This window comes from Dendrobates tinctorius, unplaced genomic scaffold (assembly GCF_039654945.1).
Source record: "Dendrobates tinctorius isolate UK_male_01 unplaced genomic scaffold, ASM3965494v1 ptg000214l, whole genome shotgun sequence".
NCBI lineage: Eukaryota > Metazoa > Chordata > Amphibia > Anura > Dendrobatidae > Dendrobates > Dendrobates tinctorius.
The window spans coordinates 8,254,542-8,277,500 of NW_027361881.1; the positions used below are offsets into that span (position 1 = coordinate 8,254,542).

General features: G+C 43.1%; 1 protein-coding gene across 25 annotated transcripts in view; it reads left to right on the forward strand.

The window, feature by feature from the left end:
• Positions 1–22,959, forward strand: part of TSHZ3 (teashirt zinc finger homeobox 3) — a 331,665-nt gene that overhangs the window by 121,269 nt on the left and 187,437 nt on the right. For 2 of the 25 annotated variants that reach the window (XR_012222309.1, XR_012222308.1), the window contains one exon: positions 3,553–3,596. The exons of the other annotated variants lie outside the window; for them this stretch is intronic. The gene's annotated coding sequence lies outside the window, so the exon portion shown is untranslated. The remainder of the gene's footprint in view (positions 1–3,552; positions 3,597–22,959) is intronic. 25 annotated transcript variants of the gene reach the window in all.

Sequence of the window (22,959 nt, forward strand, 5' to 3'; positions counted from 1 at the left end):
TAGAGTCAGGGTTTACCTGATGTAACAACCTCTTGTAAGCCCTAGGAGAGCGACTGCTGATTCTGCTGAAACAGTTCCTGTTCAGCAAGTGAGTAGAAGTGTTTATTTTAGCGGAGGCAAGCACTCTGAGAGGGGATTGTCTGAGTAGTGGACAACGGCTTTAACTTTTTTTACCTGACAACTCTTTATCAACTATTGACAGGATAGGTGATAATTTACTGGTGGTGGTCCGAAACTTGGGACCTACGCTTGTTGGCTCAACTTTTATGCCTGATTGCCATTCCATTCATTCCTTTTGCTTCTGACTGAAAGAGCCTAGAGCAGGAATTGGCAACCCCATAAGGAATGAATGGAGCAACAGTCAGTTACACACTTGTGTCTCATTCTAATAGGGATAAAAGTTCCCGTTATGCCTTCATGGATAGGTGATACTTGTTGACCTGAAGGCCCCTTTAACATAGAGACTTTGAGAAAATCTAGTAGACCACTAACCTGTCCCCTGTGCCCCAGTATAAAAGTGTAGAGTCGCTGTAGGGCATTCATGGGCCTTTGCTTCCATATGCCTGCGGTATCATTTTAGACATACCAAGTTTTTTTTTTTAATGTCAGTTTTGTAATGTTTCGTTGCATCATAGTCTGCTCTCACTAAGAGGAGGAAATGATGTCCAAGAAATGGCACTTAAATGTGTGCAAATAAACCTATACCAATATACACTGACAGGCCGGGAAGCTATATAATGATTCGATAGGGCCACAGACCTCTGTCAACTCTATAAACCAGGGATTTACTAGCTGAAGAGCCCGGCGCTGCCGGGCATAGTAACTAACTGTGGTTAGTTATAACAAATTATAATTATCCTCCATCCCATAGTCCAGTGCCCATATACCCATCACACATGCTCCTTCCCATAGTCCCGTACCCATATACCCATCATACATATCCTCCATCCCATAGTCCAGTGCCCATATACCCATCACACATCCTCCATGCCATAGTCAACCATTATGACATCATAATGAGCGGTGGGGCTTGATGACATCAGCATCGCCATGGCAACTGTTGACATCATAATGAGGGGCGGGTCTTGATACGCACACACTGTTTCCCCATTATGTAGATAGGGGCATTATGACATAATGAGGGGTGGGGCTTGACGCGCACACACTTTTTCCCCATTATGTAGATAGGGGCAAAATTGTTTGGTGAATTGGAACGCGCGGGGTTAAAATTTCGCCTCACAGCATAGCTTAGGATGCTCTCGGGGTCCAGACGTGTGACTGCCAAATTTTGTGGCTGTAGCTGCGATGGTGCGGATGCCTATCCCGGACATACATACACACACACACACACACACACACACACACACACGTGGCGCCCCCAGGAGTATGGTCGCCACACTGGCTTTGCCTTCCTTCAGGGGAGGGTAATGCCAGGCTTGGAAGCAGTGATGCGTCTCTCCAGCAGTTAACCTAATGCATGCAACACAGTACCACTCCGGGCCAGCAGGGGGAGCTCTGAACCAGGATTCTGAAAAGGGGTGTCCTCTGAGGGCCATGAGGAAGAAGGGGCAGCTAGTCTGTGGAGGATGAAGTGTGCAGACGGGAGGTGCGAAGCTGAGAGGTTGAGCTGCAGAAGGCGAGCTCCCTCAGCTTGAGAGCGCACAGAACTGGAGCCTGGTCTCCATGGTGGTACGGATACTGACGGTCCTACCACAGATACCAGAGGAGCAGGAGTCTGTAAATGCTCTGCTCCCAGCAAAGATTTGGGACACAACAGCAATTGACTAGTGAGCCAGGACTCAGGAGAGGAGTCCCTGAGAGAGGCTACAGCTGTCTGTCATACAATACAAGTAAAGTTCTAGGAACATTTGAAGAAAGGCATTTCAGAGTAACTAAGTACTGGAGTGCTTCACACTACAAAGCGCTAGGAAGGAGACTGCACAGCCTTTCTGCTTGGAGAGAATCCTGATCTGCTTCCAGGCTAACCAGCTCCAATACCATCTGTAATCAAGGCTCTGGACTGCATATACTCAGTAAAGGTACAGAAACTACAACCGCTGTGTCTTGTCTGTTCCCTAGGCTTTCAGCACTGCTACATCCCCGTGCCAGCTTCATCTACACTGCCCTGGGACTACAGCTCCACCTGTGGGGAGCTTTACCATCTAAGCTGCACATACCATCAGTCCCAGCGGATCTGTATGCAGCGTTGGCCTAACACCATATTAGCCAAACACCACGGATGGCGTCACGAACTATCCTACCATTAACTACATCTCCCCATTGCTTGGGCGCCCAGGGCCACGGACCGGGTCACCGCTGCTGTGACACATCCCCCTGACACCGGCCCGGTACCAAGTTTTATATATTAGATATGTATATATATATATCTCAATGTGTATGTATGTCCGGGATTGGCATCCGCACCATCGCAGCTACAGCCACAATATTTGGCACAGGCACACCGTCTGGACCCCGAGAGCGTCATAGGCTATGTTATGAGGCAAAATTTTAACCCCGCGCGTTCCAATTCACCAAACAATTTTGCCCCTAATGGGGAAAAAGTGAAAGGAAAAGTGTTGGAGTGAATTGACAGCTGCCAGATGTGAACAAGGGGGACTTAAAGAATGAGAGCGATGGCGCCAAAGAGTATATACTGTACAGTTGCCAAGATGGGGCCCTGACATGGGATACTTGCCACACATGGGGATATGAACACACACACAAAATGCGCCACACACTATCACGTGCTTCCACACATTTCACCACACATACACCAACCTCGCCACATAAAAGTCGAAACACAAAAGTCGCCACTCAAAACTTGCCACGCTGTCCCAGAGCTGTTTAAAAGATGAAAAATGAGCTGTGATTGGTTGCTATCAGCAACAGTTTTCTTTGTAGACAGTTGTGGTAACTGAGGCCTATTATTCTTATCATTTCTATGGTGTTATCGTCCTTTTGTAAAGCTGGAAATAACACAATTATTTACCGTGCCAACACAGACCACCCTCTGACACAGACTACAGGGGGAGCCCAATATCACACAGGATAGGATTAGATACACGGCTCAGCAATCAGTATCACACAGTATAGAATTAGATACATAGCTCAGCAGACAGTATCACACAGGATAGGATTAGATACACAGCTCAGCAGTCAGTATCACACAGGATTGGATTAGATACACAGCTCAGCAGTCAGTATCACACAGGATAGGATTAGATGCACAGCTCAGCAGGCAGTATCACACAGGATAGGATTAGATACACCGCTCAGCAGTCCGTATCTCACAGGATAGGATTAGATACATAGCTCAGCAGACAGTATCACACAGGCGAGGATTAGACACACGGCTCAGCAGACAGTATCACACAGAATAGGATTAGATGCACGGCTCAGCAGTCAGTATCATACAGGATAGGATTAGATGCACGGTTTTTATGTGCAATATAATCATTATATATATATTTACATATATGTGCAATGTTTACAGGATGTATGTATTATACCACATTTATTCTTCGTCATACATGTCTGTATTTTCTGCTTTAGAGAGAACGACTGGTACTTTTTATGGGAAATCATCTTGTAATCCGGTAAGTCTGCAAGGATCAATATCCTTGTGAAATGACACCGTGTACAGGTTGTTTTATGATTTGATGATGGCTAGCTAATTTTGGAATGGAGACACAGCTCTCCTCGGCAGACATAGTATAATTTAGCGGTAAAAATGTCAATCTTGTAGGTTAGAGCTCTGGATCAGGGCAAGGAAAGGACGGGCGTATTGATAGAAGTGTATCTATAGACTCTCTGTGAAGATCTCTGACCTACAAGTAGAAGCACAATTATCATTTTGTTGCATGCAAATGACATCAACAGCAATCACTAATGTATTCGGGTGACACGGGTGCTGTTTATTTACCAATTTTGATTTAGGGTCCTCCAAGCCTCTGCTTATTGCTGCAGGATTCTCAATGGCAGGAGAATTATAGCTGCAAATATATCTGCTATTTTCTTTGTTCGTAAAAATTTACAAAGGAAAAATGTGCATAAAAAGCAAAAAAAGGAATCGATTCATCATTGTTTTATGATATGCGTTACTTGGTTATTTTCCTATTATTTCCTATGCTATGAAGGCTATATAACATGTTCTTAAAGAATATAGACAGACACAGGTGATTCCGACGATAAGTATAGTTTTTCTGAGTAAGAAGTGACAATTGCTGATCTGGCCCTATCTGTCTGGGTCATCTTTCTTTCTTAGTGCCTACAGATGTTCCTCCTCAACAGCAGGGCCTTGTCACCCCTCTTCCCCCTGTACAGGGTCTTGATAATGCTTCTTCCCACATAGTAATACTAGCAATATCTCCATTGGAGAAGACCACTTTAAAGGGAATCTGTCACCTCTTGGGACGTACAGTGGGGCAAAAAAGTATTTAGTCAGTAAGCAATAGTGCAAGTTCCACCACTTAAAAAGATGAGAGGCGTCTGTAATTTACATCATAGGTAGACCTCAACTATGGGAGACAAACTGAGAAAAAAAAATCCAGAAAATCACATTGTCTGTTTTTTTTTCATTTTATTTGCATATTATGGTGGAAAATAAGTATTTGGTCAGAAACAAAATTTCATCTCAATACTTTGTGATATATCCTTTGTTGGCAATGACAGAGGTCAAACGTTTTCTGTAAGTCTTCACAAGGTTGCCACACACTGTTGTTGGTATGTTGGCCCATTCCTCCATGCAGATCTCCTCTAGAGCAGTGATGTTTTTGGCTTTTCGCTTGGCAACACGGACTTTCAACTCCCTCCAAAGGTTTTCTATAGGGTTGAGATCTGGAGACTGGCTAGGCCACTCCAGGACCTTGAAATGCTTCTTACGAAGCCACTCCTTCATTGCCCTGGCGGTGTGCTTTAGATCATTGTCATGTTGAAAGACCCAGCAACGTTTCATCTTCAATGCCCTTGCTGATGGAAGGAGGTTTGCACTCAAAATCTCACGATACATGGCCCCATTCATTCTTTCATGTACCCGGATCAGTCGTCCTGGCCCCTTTGCAGAGAAACAGCCCCAAAGCATGATGTTTCCACCACCATGCTTTACAGTAGGTATGGTGTTTGATGGATGCAACTCAGTATTCTTTTTCCTCCAAACACGACAAGTTGTGTTTCTACCAAACAGTTCCAGTTTGGTTTCATCAGACCATAGGACATTCTCCCAAAACTCCTCTGGATCATCCAAATGCTCTCTAGCAAACTTCAGACGGGCCCGGACATGTACAGGCTTAAGCAGTGGGACACGTCTGGCACTGCAGGATCTGAGTCCATGGTGGCGTAGTGTGTTACTTATGGTAGGCCTTGTTACATTGGTCCCAGCTCTCTGCAGTTCATTCACTAGGTCCCCCTGCGTGGTTCTGGGATTTTTGCTCACCGTTCTTGTGATCATTCTGACCCCACGGGGTGGGATTTTGCGTGGAGCACCAGATCGAGGGAGATTATCAGTGGTCTTGTATGTCTTCCATTTTCTAATTATTGCTCCCACAGTTGATTTCTTCACTCCAAGCTGGTTGGCTATTGCAGATTCAGTCTTCCCAGCCTGGTGCAGGGCTACAATTTTGTTTCTGGTGTCCTTTGACAGCTCTTTGGTCTTCACCATAGTGGAGTTTGGAGTCAGACTGTTTGAGGGTGTGCACAGGTGTCTTTTTATACTGATAACAAGTTTAAACAGGTGCCATTACTACAGGTAATGAGTGGAGGAAAGAGGAGACTCTTAAAGAAGAAGTTACAGGTCTGTGAGAGCCAGAAATCTTGATTGCTTGTTTCTGACCAAATACTTATTTTCCACCATAATATGCAAATAAAATGAAAAAAAAACAGACAATGTGATTTTCTGGATTTTTTTTTCTCAGTTTGTCTCCCATAGTTGAGGTCTACCTATGATGTAAATTACAGACGCCTCTCATCTTTTTAAGTGGTGGAACTTACACTATTGCTGACTGACTAAATACTTTTTTGCCCCACTGTATATGACCTATTAATATGGGCATACATGTAATAGAAATGTTAAAATACTCCTACCGGTATGCCTCATATTAACGGTCTTGTTGAGAAATTTTATATTCTGTCTTTATGCTAATGATTTCTTCCAGGTTCCGGGGTGTGCGGTGCGTGGACGAAATCCTTGCCTCCTGTCCTCATTGTAATACTATCCCATACATGTCAGTTATGGCCCGGAATCCTGCACCCTGCAAACCCTCCACAATACGTACCCCTTCCTTCTGTGGGCGCTGCATTCAGGGATCTTCTGTTCAGGCGCTAGCGACTAACGCTCCAGTTACCTACAGCATGCTTGCCAATTAAGGTGCCCTCCCCACTTCCTCCCTGCATAGTCATCGCTAGGAACCGTGTGTATATATTGATGACGATGCAAGGAGAAAGTGGGGAGAACACCTTATCGGTGCGCATGCCAGAGGTCACTGGAGCGGAAGTCGCCTGCGCAGAAGATCCCTGAATTCGGTGCCCACAGAGGGGAAGAAGTGCGTATTATGGAGGGATTGTAGGACGCAGGCACAGGATACCAGTGGAAATAACTGACATGCATGGGAGAGGAGTAGTATTAGTCCGGGATCACACTACCGTGTGTGATGCGAGAGACTCGTGCGAGTTTCTCTCATCACACATAGTGTGATCCCGGCCTTACAGTCAAGACAGGAGGTTGGGATTTCTTACAGCACCATACGCCCCAGAGCCTGGAAGAAATCATTGGTATAAAGACAGAATATAACATTTCTCAACAATAAGGCTGTTAATATGAGGCAAACAGGTAGGACTACTATAACTTTTCTATTACCTATATGCCCATATAAATAGGACATATATGTCCCAGGGAGTGACAGATTCCCTTAAACATTGCATTCAATAAAGTGTGGCACAATCGGAGAAAGATATTCAGTATGCTTCCAGGTAAAATCTGATGTAAATGCAGGGTATATTATGATTTTCCATAGCCTCATATACAGTGTGGGAATTAAGTATTTGATCCCTTGCTGATTTTGTAAGTTTGCCCACTGACAAAGACATGAACAGTCTATAATTTTAAAGATAAGTTAATTTTAACATTGAGAGATAGAATATCAAAAATAAAATCCAGAATATCACATTGTATAAATTATACACATTTATTTGCATTTTGCAGTGAGAAATAAGTATTTGGTCCCTCTGGCAAACAAGACTTAATACTTGGTGGCAAAACCCCTTCTTGGTAAGCACAGCAGTCAGATGTATTTTGTAGTTGATGATGAGGTTTGTGCACATTTCAGGAGGAATTTTGGTCCACTCCTCTTTGCACATCATTTCCAACTCATTAAGATTTTGAGGCTTTCACTTGGCAACTCGGAGCTTCAACTCCCTCCATAAGTTTTCTATGGGATTAAGGTCTGAAGACTGGCTAAGCCACTCCATGACCTTAATGTGCTACTTTTTGAGCCACTCTTTTGTTGCCTTGGCTGTATGTTTTGGGTCATTGTCTTGCTGGAAGACCCAGCATTTTTGATGCCCTGGCGGAGGGAGGGAGGTTTTCACTCATGATTTTACGGTACATGGCTCCATCCATCTTCCCATTGATACAGTGAATTAGTCCTGTGCTCTTAGCAGAGAAACGCCCCCAAACATAATTTTTCCACCTTCATGCTTGACAGTAGGGTCTGTGTTCTTTGGGTCATAGGCAGCATTTCTCTTCCTCCAAACACGGCGAGTTGAGTTAATGCCAAAGAGCTCAATTTTTGTCTCATCTGACCAAAGCACTTTCTCCCAATCGCTCACAGATTAATCCAGGTGTTCATTGACAAACTTCAGACGGGCCTGCACATGTGCCTTCTTGAGCAGTGGGACCTTGCAGGCACTGCATGATTTTAAACCTTTACGGTGTAATGTGTTACCAATGGTTTTCTTGTTGACTGTGGTCCCAGCTGCCTTGAGATCATTAACAACTTCCTCTGGGTAGTTTTAAGCTGATCTCTCGCCTTCCTCATGATCAAGGATACCCCACAAGGTGAGATTTTGCATGGTGTCCCAGATTGATGTCGATTGACAGTCATTTTGTATTTCTTCCATTTTCTTACTATTGTACCAACACTTGTCTCCTTCTCACCCAGGATCTTACTTATGGTTTTGTAAGCCCATTCCAGCTTTGTGCACGTCTATGATCTTGTCCCTGACATCCTTGGAAAGCTCTTTGGTCTTGCCCATGTTGTAGAGGTTAGAGTCTGACTGATTAATTGAGCCTGTGGACAGGTGTCTTTTATAAAGATGACTATGTAAGACAGCTGTCTTTAATGCATGTAACAAGTTGATTAGGAATGTCTAACTGGTCTGTAGGAGCCTGAACTTTTAATGTTTGGTAGGGGATCAAATACTTATTTCTCACTGCGAAATGCAAATAAATTTATATAATTTATAGAATGTGATTTTTCTGGATTTTATTTTTGATATTCTCTCTATCCATGTTAAAATTAACATACCCTTAAAATTATAGACTGTTCTTGTCTTTGTCAGCGGGCAAACTTACCAAATCAGCAAGGAATCAAATACTTATTTCCCACACTGTAGGTGCAGACTAACAGATCCATTTTTGTTCAGTGGCTAGAATACGTTAAACTTTGCCTACACGACGATTTTGGCTGTAACAAATGTGCATGCGAATTAAAGATCGCAGTGCAGTCCAGTTGAATGGAGTCGCAATTCTGTCTGGCTTTCTGAACATCCCTTGTTCTTACTAGGTTTCTATCAAATGGGTTGACATCGCAAGAGGCCTAATGACTAGTTATGATGTTGCAGTGCCTAATTAGTTTGAATGCTGCCAAGGATGCCAGGTGCAAACTGATAGTCTCGAAAGCTTGCAATGTGTTACCATCTTTTCAGTTAGCCATTAAAAGGTATCAACCACTGAGGACTCTCAATTCTAAATATTTTTCTATCTACTGGCTAACACGGTACCAAGATAGATATCTTTCCAGTAGGTGCAGACTGAGGACTGCGTTGGTTCAGCTTGCCATGGAGGAGTAGAGTTGATGCCAGTTCAGAGCAGCACAAATCTTTTTGATCAACTCTATCACTTACCAGTCGCAGGCTGCTCCTCTGTAGTGCTGAGGAGTTTCCTGAATGGCCTTTAAGCTTCCTTATCTAGAGGAGAACGGTCATATTATCGCTGCCTCTAATCATGGACACAGTAGTGACCAACGTGTTTGTTGGACCAGAGCAGAATGGACGGAGAAAAGCAGCATGGGATCAGTAAGTGACGATCACTTTTTTATATTTACTTCAAAGTTGAGGCGAAAAATAGAACAAAAAGGAGGGAACACACCTTTAAGGAGAAGCTGTCACATCGTACATGCAGTCTAATCTGAAAAGAATCCCCTTCCTGACTCAAAGACGTACAAACACCAGGGAATTTCAATGGTTAAAATGCAAATTTTACTGAAACTTTTCTAACAAAAATGTAACGTATATAAATCTACTCTGCTTCTCCTGCTCTATATCTTACATCATATCAGGTTCACTTGACATTCCTGAAGGCAACCCTTATCCATGTGTGCATGGCATGTAATGGTCATACAGGTGGTCGGTCCTCTGCGTTGGGATGCGGTCTTCCAGAGTGTTTCCCATTCTGTCATCAATGTATTAGATTCTGTTTACATCCTGATTTCCGCCTCTTTGACTTCTGGATCGATAGGTTCTTCCTACATTCTTCTCCAATGTGAGGGCTTCTTCATACAAAGGTATTAAATATCCTTGTGCGGTCAGTATGCAAAACTGACCAATGCAAGCCAATGGGGTTGTTCACATGAACGTTTCTACACACTGACGTGTAAAAGCATACCACAGCATGCATTACAGCAGGTATTCTAGATCATACCCCTCCATTGTAAGTCAATGGGTACATAAAAAAATTGATCAGATTCGGGTTGCTAATCTGTATGTCGTGTTTTTCATGGATACTTTACAGTTATAAAGATAGGAAAAAATATTTTAACTTTAATTATTCACTTAAAAAACAGATGCCATACAAACGTGCAAAAAGAGTAAACAAATGTCATACGGATATGAATGAGATTGTGTTCTTTTTTTTCTGGACGTGAAATGGATGATTTTTCAAATGCTCGTGTGAACCCAGCTGCAATGCATCACTAATATCTCAACAATGGGATGCTGTTGTAAATAAATAGGTATTCTGCACTTTGGATGCAACACATTTTGCACAGCCAAGGATCTCTTTACAGATTCTGTGGGACTTGTGCTTCTCTCTCTCAGGAACTACATTCACTCATCTTGGCATTGTGCGGTCTTTGGCACGATGTGGATCTGTTTTCAACCAGGCGATATGGATAGATTTCTGTACATAATCATTGTATAACAGACCAGAAATCTTTGCCTAATTCTAGCTCCTCCAAGTGTCTGTTCTTAGTTTTGTGTTTACTTTTTCTTTTCGTCCAATTCTTGTTGATTAGTAGAAAATCCATTGCTGTGGGAAAAGATTCTGTATTGTAAAATGCACTGGGAATTAACCTTGATTACTGGGGTAATTTGCTAATCAAATCTGAAGACCTGCTAATCATGTCAAATTAGAAGCTGCTAGATTTTTTTATAGCCTTGTAAGCAAAATTAAATATTCAGTGAAGTCTGTTAAGGGCATGTCACACTAAGAGATATCGCTAGCAATATCGCTATAACTAGTGACGTTATAGCGATATTGCTAGCGATATCGCTATGTGTGATACTTACCTACGACCGGCTCCCCCGCTGGTTATCGCTGATCGCGCGAGAACGTCCTGGACTGTTTCTCGTCGTCAGCTTCCTGCGGCGCTTCCTGCTGTGAAGACGAGCGACGCGTGGAGCCGGGCGGGAGGACGCAGGATCACCTGGTGTGACAGGTAAGTAGCGATCCCCGTCCCCAGCGATGTCGCTGGTGAGATCTGCCTGTGTGGCAGCTCACTAGCGACCACTTAGCGATGTACCAGCGATCCTGACCGCGTCATATCGCTGGTCGGGATCGCTGGTACATCGCTAAGTGTGACAGTACCTTTAGTGACAAAGTTTTGTGGTGAAATAAGAGGCATTGTCTGTGCGAATAATTTACACCCAGTGCCAACCTGCAATGCCCTGCAGTGTTCACAGTCCTACTCTGCTCAAGTACTTGTTTTCTGTTCTGAAGTTTCAGAATACAATGTATTCTACTGAAAGGTTATGATGAGACTTTAAGGGTTAGTCACAAAAAAATCAAGTTATAATTTATGCACAGGATAGGGGATAACTTGCTGATTACTGGGGGTCTGACCACTGGGATCCCTGTTATGAATGAGTCACCGAAGGAGGAAAAAACAAAAATACAAGCTAAGTCCAGAAAACCGGAGAGGTTGGTAGCTATCGGATTGCAGACCCCCGATCCTATCCACAACAACTAGCAGTAGCCGTGGGGGGTTCCTACGAAGTCCTAGACCCCTCGATCACAGCCGGAGAACTAAATAGGCCTAAAGAAATAAAGGGAAATCTAAACTGCCCCAGAGCAGACCCCAAAGCAAAAGGCAGCCCCCAACATATAATGACGGTGAAGCAAGATGAAAACACTAACACAGAAAGATAGGTTGAGCAAACGATGGGGACCAAGCTAACTAAAAAGGACTGGATAGAAAAGCTGCTGTCTGCAATCCGCAAAAAACCCTACCAAAAAATGTCCCAACCGTCTGATAGGCAAAACAGGCCCTGAAGTCGCTAGGACTTCAAAAAGACTATATCAGCACTCAGGTAAATTCTGAAGACAGAGCAAAGAGACAAACTGATCAGAGACAAAAATGGAACTCGGCACACCCCTGACCGGGGATGGCTGAACTCCAAAAAACAAGGTAAACAAAACTAATAAGTTCAATAGCAGAGCATAAACTTATCTTTGGGAAACAGGAATCAGACTGGTATCCAAGAATCCAGCAGAGAAATCACCAGCGACTCAGAAGGGTGTCGGCTGCCTTATATCCAGTCAGCAGTTCCTGTTAACCAGTCATCATCTACCAGATGAGGTGTTTGGTAATCAGCCTTACTACCTTCCTTCACCAGAAGATGGAGTTCATCAGACATCGACGGTGAAGGGGAAAATGAACTCACAACAGATCCCCAAGAACCTAAAGAACAAGTCTATATTTCTATATTCCATAACGGTAATCTATGAAGCTGTTCTCATGATTGTATAAAATGTGCTGCATGTGCTCCATATTATTTTTTTTTACAACAATGCCTAGACTGCAAAGACCCCCGCTGTAATGCATTGGGGCTCCTTTCATCACACTAGTTCATAAGAACACTTGATGCTAAAGACACGACTTGATGGGTGAAGTTCGGTCACATCTTTATTAATTTCAGTTTAACAAACAGAAAGACACTTAAGTCTTATAACCACACACATCGCCAAATGCCCTGTTGTAAATTCACAGGCAGGTCAGCCAACTGCCACTATGACTTACAAATTTAGGAGAAATAACACATGTGTTAACAATCATATAAAAAGGGGAGTGAGCTTGGGATGAGCAATGCCAGGACCAGAACAGGGAAAAGAGAAGGAGACTGGCTCGGTGCCAACTCTTAAACTACAGGGAAAGGGCTGAACTAGCCATTCCGATTTTACATTGACCCAACAGGGGGCATAGTATCACCACCCTGATATCCATAGGGGTGGATGGGAAGGCACCAACGGGCTCCCATGAGCAATAATGGGGGAGGGACACTGCAGTCAGAGGCACTCTCCTTATTTAGTACAGTGTCTGTCAGACTGCAGAGACACCAATGTAATGCATCGGTGCGCCTTCCATCCCACTACTACTGTATAACCACTAAGGATGCAAAAGACATAAGTTGATGGGTGAAGGTCAGTCACCGCTTTATTAATTTCACTTTAACAACCAGAAAGGCACTTAACTCTTATAACCACGCTAATTGCCAAATGCCCTGTTGCATATTCACAGGCAAGTCTGTTATGAATGGGTCACTGAGGAGAAAAAGGCATAACAAGCTAAGTCACAGAAAACCAGAGAGGTTGGTAACTATTCAGATTGCAGATCCCTGATCCTACCACACAACTAGCAGCAGCCGTGGAGTGTACTTAAGATGTTCCTAGACGCTTTGTCACAGCCGGAGGACTAAATAAGCCTGAAGCATGAAAAGGGGATAACTAACTACCTCAGAGCAGACCCCAAAGGAGTAGATAGCCCCCACACATGTATTGACGGTGTAACAAGATGAAGGCACAAACACAGGCAGGAAAATAGACCTGATTGGTTCAGGTCCCGATGACGTCAGCGTCACAGCAGCCAATGGGAGCGATCGCTGGGAAAGCTGCTTGTTTCCCGGCGATCTCCCTCATTGTAACGCAGCTTCTCCCTCTGATCTAACACTGACAGCTGATCAGAGGTGAAGCAGCGTTATTGTGTGACTAGATCGCTGCCTGGCACAGCTGATCGCTGCCTGGCACAGCTGTGCCAGGCAGCGATCTTGTCACACAGTAACGCTGCTTCACCTCTGATCAGCTGTCATTGTGAGATCAGAGGAGAAGTCGCGTTATGTGCCAGGCAGCGATCTTGTCACATAGTAACGCTGCTTCTCCTCTGATCTCACACTGACAGATGATCAGAGGTGAAGTGGCGTTACTATGAGTCAGATCGCAGGGCAGCGATCTTGTGACAAAAATAAAAAAAAAAGTAAAAAAAAAAGTAAAAAAAAAAAAATGCTAGGGTTAGGGCTAGGGCTAGGGCTGGGATTAAGGTTATGGGTGTGTTGGTGTTAGGTTTGTGGTTAGGGCTGAGATTAGGGTTAGGGGTGTGTTGGGGTTAGGGTTGGAATTAGAATTGGGGGTTTCCACTGTTTAGGTACATCAGGGGCTCTGTAAATGCAATATGACGCCCGCAGACCATTCCATCAAAGTCTGCATTTCAGAACGTCACTACTTCCCTTCCGAGCCCCACCGTGTGCCCAAACAGTAGTTTTCTCCCACATATGGGGTACCAGCGTACTCAGGACAAATTGGACAACAACTCTTAGGGTCCAATTTCTCCCGTTACCCTTGTGAAAATAAAAATTGGGGGCTAAAAGATCATTTTTGTGGAAAAAAAATGATTTTTTTATTTTCACGCCTCTACATTATAAACTTTACTGAAACACTTGGGGGTTCAAAGTGCTCACCACACATCTATATACGTTCCTTGGGGGGGGTCTAGTTTCCAAAATGGGGTCACTTGTGGGGGGTTTCCACTGTTTAGGTACATCAGGGGCTCTCCCACAGACCATTCCATCAAAGTCTGCATTTCAGAACGTCACTCCTTCCGTTCTGAGCTCTGCCGTGTGCTCAAACAGTGGTTTAGCCCCACATACGGGGTATTGGCGTATTCGGGAGAAATTGCACAAAAAATTTAGTGGTTCATTTTCTCTTTTTACACTTGTGAAAATAAAAAAAAATGGTTTTGAAGTAAAATGTTTGTGAAAAAAAGTTAAATGTTTATTTTTTCCTTCCATATTCCATTCATTCATGTGAAGCACCTGAAGGGTTAATAAACTTCTTGAATGTGGTTTTGAGTACATTGAGAGGTGCAGTTTTTAGAATGGTGTCAATTTTGGGTATTTTCTGTCATATTGACCCCCCAAACTCACTTCAAATGTGAGGTGGTCCCTAAAAAAAATGGTGTTGCAAATTTTGTTGTAAAAATGAGAAATCGCTGGTCAACTTTTAACCCTTATAACTTCCTAAAAAAAAAAAAATTATGTTTCCAAAATTGTGCAGATGTAAAGTAGACATGTGGGAAATGTTATTTAACTATTTTGTGCGATATCACTCTCTGATTTAAGGGCATAAAAATTAAAATTTTGTAAATTGCAAAATTTTCTAAATTTTTGCCAAATTTTGATTTTTTTAACAAATAAGTGCAGATCATATCTAAAATTTTTTACCACCATCATGAAGTACAATATGTCATGAGAAAACAATGTCAGAATCAGTAGGATCCGTTGAAGCGTTCTAGAGTTATGACCTCATAAAGTGACACTGGTCAGAATTGAAAAAATTGGCCCGGTCACGAAGGCAAAAACAGGCTCGGGTGCGAAGGGGTTAATGAACATGGTGCTTTTTTTCGTGGTAAAAAATGCATCATATGCACAAAAATTGCAGACTTCATTAAAAAGAATGGGATGCGTCTTGTATGCGATTTTGAAGCGTTTTTACTGGGAAAACCGCTTAAAAAAAGCGCAAAAAAATTGCTTACCTGGGTACACAGCCTTAAGCGCCAGGAGGCAGCATATAAACTTATGGTTCCTGAGTTCCCCAATGAAATTTCCGAGAATTATTATTCTTTGGGCTCTGTATTACCTCCTTTATGGCAGTGTCTGTGTTTTTATCTGAAATAAAAATTGTTGCATAATGATGCCATTTACCCTTGTATATTCGACCAGCTCACTAATAAATGTCCTTGACAAAGACCTCTCACAGGTCGAAACGTTGGACGCTATCTGTTCCTTATCTTTGGTGCCGGATCTGATTTATAATTTTTTTGCTACCAAGAATAACCTTATTAATTTGTGTTGTTGCTGAGGTTCTCTATTTATGCTATGGGATTACTATCCTTTCCTCATTCACTTTTACAGCAGCGTGTCCACTTTCTGTTACCTACAGTTTTGTGCAAATTAATTGCGAAAAAGCATTTTTTTTAAGTAAAATCGTAAGTTGGTTACCAGTCAGTGATTCAAACCAGTTTTAACTGCTTTGAACAGGTGTAAGTGCCTGTTCAAAGCAGTTAAAACTGGTTTGAATCACTGACTGGTAACCAACTTACGATTTTACTTAAAAAAAAATGCTTTGTCCCAATTAATTTGCACAGCACTGTATGTCTTTTTATCTACTGTACACACAAAAGCATAACTGACAAAGAACTAACCAAATTAAAAATGTCCAAAAGGCACATATACATGAGATTGATGCGCAGAGGGTTACCATTGCAGACTTGAGTGCAGAAAATCTTCTGGTTGTTGTGCTACCAGCATTGTGGATGAGATAAAAGGAGTTCTCATCCAGACACAGCATATACACTCACTTGCCACTTTATTAGGTACACCATGCTAGTAAGGGGTTGGACCCCCTTTTGCCTTCAGAACTGCCTCAATTCTTCGTGGCAGAGATTCAACAAGGTGCTGGAAGCATTCCTCAGAGATTTTGGACCATATTGACATGATGGCATCACACAGTTGGCGCAGATTTGTCGGCTGCACATCCCTGATGCGAATCTCCCGTTCCACCACATCCCAAAGATGCTCTATTGGATTGAGATCTGGTGACTGAGGAGGCCATTTGAGTACAGTAAACTCATTGTCATGTTCAAGAAACCAATCTGAGATGATTCGAGCTTTATGACATGGCGCATTATCCTGCTGAAAGTAGCCATCAGATGTTGGGTACATTGTGGTCATAAAGGGATGGACATGGTCAGCAACAATACTCAGGTAGGCTGTGGCGTTGCTACGATGCTCAATTGGTACCAAGGGGCCCAAAGAGTGCCCAGAAAAAATTCCCCACACCATGACACCACCACCACCAGCCTGAACCGTTGATACAAGGCAGGATGGATCCATGCTTTCATGTTGTTTACGCCAAATTCTGACCCTACCATCCGAATGTCGCAGCAGAAATCGAGACTCATCAGACCAGGCAACGTTTTTCCAATCTTCTACTGTCCAATTTCGATGAGCTTGTGCAAATTGTAGCCTCAGTTTCCTGTTCTTAGCTGAGAGGAGTGGTACCCAGTGTGGTCTTCTGCTGCTGTAGCCCATCTGCCTCAAAGTTCGACGCACTGTGCGTTCAGAGATGCTCTTCTGCCTACCTTGGTTGTAACGGGTGGCAATTTGAGTCACTGTTGCCTTTCTATCAGCTCGAACCAGTCTGCCCATTCTCCTCTGACCTCTGGCATCAACATGGCATTTCCGGCCACAGAACTGCCGCTCACTGGATTTTTTTTCTTTTTCGGACCATTCTCTGTAAACCCTAGAGATGGTTGTGCGTGAAAATCCCAGTAGATCAGCAGTTTCTGAAATTCTCAGACCAGCCCTTCTGGCACCAACAATCATGCCACGTTCAAAGGCACTCAAATCACCTTTCTTCCCCATACTGATGCTCGGTTTGAACTGCAGGAGATTGTCTTGACCATGTCTACATGCCTAAATGCACTGAGTTGCCGCCATGTGATTGGCTGATTAGAAATTAAGTCTTAACACACAGTTGGACAGGTGTACCTAATAAAGTGGCCAGTGAGTGTAAATCCTTTTGCGCAAATAGACCTGTAGTGCTATCAAAAATTGAAAAGATTGCTAGAAATACATACCATTTCTGCAATAAAATGTAAAATTAAAAATCTGCGTCATAATGTGGAATTTTCGACTGCAGATTTTGATGCCAAATTTCTTGTGTGGATGATTGAGATTTATAAAATATTGAATGAATAGTGTGTGAAGGATTCACACTAAGGCCCCTTTCACACATCAGTTTTTTGCCGTCAGTCACAATCCGTTGGCTCAACAGATCCGTCGCAGATTGTGAAAAAGTGATTCGACCGATCCGACTAGTGGATCCGGTGAAAAAAACGATCCGTCGCATCAGTTTTTTCATCCGTTTCTTCCATTTTTCGACAGAACCGTTTTTTAAACCATGAATTTTTTCTGTTTTAACCAAAGTTTTGTACCTTGTTACCCAAAGTATTGGACCTTTATTACCCAAAGCATTTTATAAAAAAAAAAATTTGTATTTATTAAAGAATTATAAATTAAGATAGTAATCGGAGCATGCTCAGTTTAAAAAAAACGGAATCCATCGCCGGATTCCGTCATTTGACAGATTACAACGGATCCGACGCCCATAGGCTTCCATTCCAGCGACGGACGGCAACGGATCCGTCGCTGTCCGATTTTTCGAAGTAGGCAAAAAACGTTACTTTATCCGTCGTCTCCGGCTGCCGGACAAACAATTTTTGACGGATCCGGCGAACGACGGATGAAATGAGCAGCCATCCGTCGCTAATACAAGTAGATGACAAAAAAAGGATCCTGCGGCATCAGTCGCCGGATCCGTTCATTTCAAAATTGGAAGGATTGCGACTGATGGCACAAAACTGATGTGTGAAAAGTGCCTAAGGCTGTGTGCACATGTTGCAGATTTTGATGCGTTTTAACTGCGTTTTTGGACGCGTGGAATTGCATCCAATTTGCAGTGTAGTACAGTACCAATGATTGTCAATGGGATATGAGAATTAATGTGCACATGCTGCGGAAAAATCCGCGCAGAGTCGCTGCGTCTTTTTACGCAGCTTGTCCATTCTTTGTGCGGGTCCGCAGCATTTCTGTACCCATTGACTATACATTGAGTAAGGCAAATCCGCAAGTAATACGCAAGAAATCCACATCAATTCCGCATTAAATCTGCAAGCATTTTGGCCTGCGTTTTCTGCCAAGAGATGCAAATTCTGTGCGGAAAATTCCGCAAGCCAATCCACAGCGTGTGCACATAGCCTTAATCTTCAGTTGCTGCACTGTTCTAAACCCCTCATACATTCCTTACATGGGGAACATCATTAAGTAGAAACTCTGAGGCTGAGTTCACACGTGGCGTTTTTTTCGGTTTTAACTGCCCGATTTTGCCACGAAAAATAAGCATCCCATGCATTCCTATGGGATTCCACAATGCTGTGCTAATGCTGCGTTTTTTTACCGCGACGGAATCGCTTTGCGGTAAAAAACGCAGCATGCTCATTAATTTTGCGGAATCGCGGCGATCCCGCACCCATAGGAATGCATTGTTCCGCTTACTTCCCGCATGTGGCTGTGCACACCATGCCAAAAGTAAGCAAAACAATTGCGGATGGTACCCACGGTCGGAGGAGAGGAGACTGTCCTCCGGGTTTTGGGTGCCATATCCCTGTAAAAAATAGAATTTAAAATAAAAAATGGTGTTATTCTTACCTTCCGACGTCCCGCGCAGCCTTCCCGCCTCTCTCCATGTGCTCGTTCCCAGTAATCCTTTGCGAAAATGCCCGCGATAACGTCCGTTCTTGCGGGATCGCGAAGTCTCGCGGTCATTCGCGCGACTTCATCGCGAATGACCGCGAGACGTCATGATCCCGCGAGAACGGACGTCATCACGGTAATTGTCGCAAAGGATTACTGGGACCGGGAGCGTGGAGAGAGGTGGGAAGGCTGCGCGGGACGTCGGAAGGTAAGAATATCAATATTTTTTTTTTTTTATTATTATTTACATATTAAAAAGTTAATGCAAAAGTTAAATAAAACCATAATAAAGTAAAACAAACTTTAAATGTCATTTTCATTTTCCTCTTGCATTTCCATAATGATACATTGTGTAAGAGTTCTTCTTCTGAGAGACCCTGTCTTCTAGTAAATCGTAAGGTGGTAACAAATCCCATTAATCTATACTATTATCTTTCTGTGTCTGTCCCGTTGAATCCTCAGCGGAGTCGTTTGCTGTCTAAATCTTTTTAAAACCAGATAGTGACCCCTGAAATGTTACAAATGGTAACATCATATGGGTATTATTAGACACAAGTAGATACTTAAAGTTCTGTCAATTATTATGGAAAAGTCTGGGGTTAGGTATTCATCTTGAGACTTTAGTAAATGCATCATTATTGTTAGGGTACCGTTACACCTAGCGATGCACCAGCGATCCCGACTAGCGATATGACGCGGTCAGGATCGCTGGTGCATCGCTAGGTGGTCGCTAGTGAGCTGCCACACAGGCAGATCTCACCAGCGACATCGCTGGGGACGGGGATCGCTACTTACCTGTCAGACGAGGCGATCCTGCGTCCTCCCGCCCGGCTCCACGCGTCGCTCGTCGTCACAGCAGGAAGCGCCGCAGGAAGTGACCGACGAGGAATGGTCCAGGAGCTTCTCGCGCGATCAGCGATAACCAGCGGGGGAGCCGGTCGGAGGTAAGTATCACATGCAGCGATATCGCTAGCAATATCGCAGTGTGTAACGGGGGCTTTAGGCTTTGTTTTGTTTTTATCTAGCACCTTTGCCTATCTGTAAATTAAAATTTGTATAAGCATCAAATTCTCACGTCAGAACCTGACCATCATACATATGAGAGGTGCTACATGAACGCTGCTCATTTCCCGCCGCAGAAGCGGTTTAACAAGTAAAGATTTTTGAAATTCAGAATGTTTTTACATTCATATTCTCATACAGACTTTCATTTAACATTTAGTTTACTTACAATACACTGACACACTTACATACCTGTATGCACAGACTGACAGTCTGTGGACTTTTATCTATGTCTACATTGACACCAGCCCTGGTTATCATGGCTACAAGGTGGGAATACAATGAGATGTGCCCTTCTGTGTTTAATAGTGAGAGCACATTTCGAGTTCCCACACTTTTTTTTTACATCATAGGGCATTAGGTTGTACTAATGACACTTTGATGTACCATTACGACAAGGTTTGGAAAGTGGTCAGTACTCATTATTTAGAGCACACCAACCTGTTCCACAGCACTACTACACATAGTCTCATTCCTTATGTCAGTGTCTGACCCAAGTAATGTAGGAGTGCTGCTAAACCTTAATTCACCATTTGGAATTGTGAACTACGTCATATTCCACATCTCACAACTCCAATCACATTATGAAAGCTACAGCTAAGGCTTCTTTTACACTTACCGGGTTATTTGCAGCCTGCTTTTACAGGCCGTATCGCCACTATTTTTACGGTCTGCCACAATAACGGACCACAAAAAACTTGCGGATCGCCGTTTTTCATGTTTCCAATACTATGGAAATAGTATTGGAAAAAAAAACAGCGTTCCGCAAAACCGGAAGTGACAGTGCACCGCAAAAATAAACTTCCATTTGTCTTTGCGGCCCCATTGATTTTCAATTTGGGCCGTGTCTGTACGCCGTGAAAAAGATCGAGCAGGCTCGATCTTTTTTAACGGCCGTACGGCACACGGTGCACCGTGGAATTTTTGCGGGCCGATTTTGCGGCTCCATAGGGATCTATTGGGGCCGCAAAAACACGTTAAGTGTAAAAGAAGCCTAAATTGCCATGATATTCTGCAGGTTTGTTATCCCCTTTAGTTTCATGATAGCTTCAAGCTTTGTGTATGTGGATCTAGAAGAGTGGTACAACATTAGAAATGTTTTTGAAGGCCTTTTAATAACAGTTCTTGTAATGCAAGCGCCAATTATTTCAGATATTGTGATGTAGAAGTGTGCCCTCCTAACAATATCTTTTCTTTTTTAATTTCCTTCTTAATGAATGAGCTGAACCCCCTAAACACATCGCCTGGTGAATGTTACAAAGAACATGTCATTATAGCTGAAACTCAGGCTTATGGAAGATAGCGCTGTTGATTAAGTGATTAACATTTAGTTGTATCCAAGAGTGAAAGGTGATCTGTGAAATCTCTATCTGCAGACATTTATCTTCCTGAGTTTTCCATGGAACTCATCCAGACCCCTGTCACATTGTGTCCCATCCAATCATGCTTGGCAGCCATGTATCTGCATCAAGACCTGCGAGAGCCAGAAAATGCTTCAGACACTTTCAGCCGTGCAAACATTTATCCAATAGTCAAACTCTCTTTATACCAGTCTCCAACTGGTTAGGCTAGTGCTACACCTAGACTTTTTATCTCTCTCCAAAACTTTGATCTGAAGCCTCTATTCATAGGAATGCATTGAGTAGCTTGAAAATGTCTTGAAGATCATTCCTGGCATTTTATTTTTTTTTTATCGCAACATGCTGCGGTTTCTAAGTGATTTTAAATAGCCATTGTCATTTTGCCAAACTTTGCATAAACCAGTAGTTCAAGCAGAAATAATAAAATTCCGAATGTATTTTATAGAAATATTCTTCATTCTCTACATATGAGACACTTCTACTCGCAACTGAACTCCTATTTCACTCTGAAATGCGGCAAAATTTCCTCTTGGTCTAAGGCTAGGTTCACATTGCGTTAGGGCATCCGTTTAACGGATCCGTTAAACGGATGCGCTAACACTGATGTCATTTTTGACATCTTTAGTGACCTAGCGCTAACGGTATGCTTTAACGCTAGGTAGCGCTCAGGTACCATGCGCTACCTAGCGTTAGCCCATACAGTTGGCCCATGCAGCGTTCGAGGGTGCGTCATGAACTAGCGCATACTCTCTAACGCATGCCTATTTTGGCATGCGTTAGTATCATTGCGGGAAATGGGTGCGTTAACAGATCCGTTACAATAGCGTTAGTGCCGCTATGTAACGGATCCATCAGCGCATTGCCCCCTAACGCAGTGTGAACCCAGCCTAACAAGACGGACTGCGAGCTCACTGAAGAATCAGTACACAACCAGAGGCAAAGAAGACATACACAAACAGCAGGGATCACCATGAAAACAGTCACAAATTTATTTCTTAGAACACACAAAGCACAAAAAGATGCTAAAAACATTTTAAATATACAGTGGTTAATAACCATAAGCTGTATATATGGGAGCAAACACAAGCCCCTGATGAAGTCACGATGGTGACGATACGCGTCGGGTTATGGGAGCGACACTATGCCCCCCCATACTAATCTATGCATAATGGCTATCTATACTGAATGAGTATCTACTATTTCAGCTTGCTGGGGTGGTAAAGTATTCTAGGAAGGGTTGCTAATTTTCTTGCTACTGGCGCTATTTTTTACCCTTTGGTATATTGAATTATTTATTGGATACTGGTTGGTGTTCCAACCTCCACCCTAATGGACTGTTATTTGGTGCCTTAACCCTATCCCCACTATCTATAGCTGTGATTCTTTGCTTCAGCAATTTTGTACACTTTATATGCATATTATCATCGGCTGCAGCAAGGAATTTAGGCTCACACTCTGGTGT